Here is a 723-nt window from a genome sequence, read left to right as displayed (position 1 = left end):
CGCGACTGTCGCCAAGGCAGTACGGGTTCCGGCGCGGCCGTTCCACGATACAGGCCATCGAACGTGTGATCGAGAGGGGGCAGCACGCGAGGACGTTCCATCGCACCAACCAGCGGGATCCTCGATGTCTGGTGGTGGCAGCACTGGATGTCAGGAATGCCTTCAACTCCGCCAGTTGGGAGGCGATCGCGGCTGCCCTGCAGAAGCTGCAAGTTCCGGTAGCCCTCCAGAGAATGTTGCGCAGCTACTTCTCTGAGAGGAGGCTGGTGTATGAAACCAGCGAGGGACCAGTGCGGCGAACGGTCACGGCGGGCGTTCCACAGGGCTCAATCCTGGGCCCGACTCTGTGGAACGCCATGTACGACGGCGTGCTTCGGCTGGCGCTACCTGAGGGCGCTGAGGTGATCGGTTTTGCTGACGACGTCGTGGTGCTGGCGAGCGGGACGACACCGGAGGCGGCAACGCGGTTAGCTGAAACGGCGATTGGAATGATCAGCTCGTGGATGGCGCAACACCACCTGGAGCTTGCTCCGGCCAAGACCGAGCTGGTCATTGTTTCCACAATGCGGAGAGAACGCACCCGCGTTCCAGTGACGATCGACGGAGTGGAGAAGATGCCGACCCGCACGCTCAAGTACCTCGGGGTCATTCTTGAGGATCACTTGTCGTGGAGGCCACACGTTGAGCAGGCCACGTCGAAGGCGCTCCGTGTGGCGCAGGCCA

The sequence above is a fragment of the Anopheles funestus genome, assembly GCF_943734845.2.
Source record: "Anopheles funestus chromosome X unlocalized genomic scaffold, idAnoFuneDA-416_04 X_unloc_43, whole genome shotgun sequence".
In the NCBI taxonomy this organism is placed as follows: domain Eukaryota; kingdom Metazoa; phylum Arthropoda; class Insecta; order Diptera; family Culicidae; genus Anopheles; species Anopheles funestus.
Note: the sequence above shows the minus strand (reverse complement) of the source record.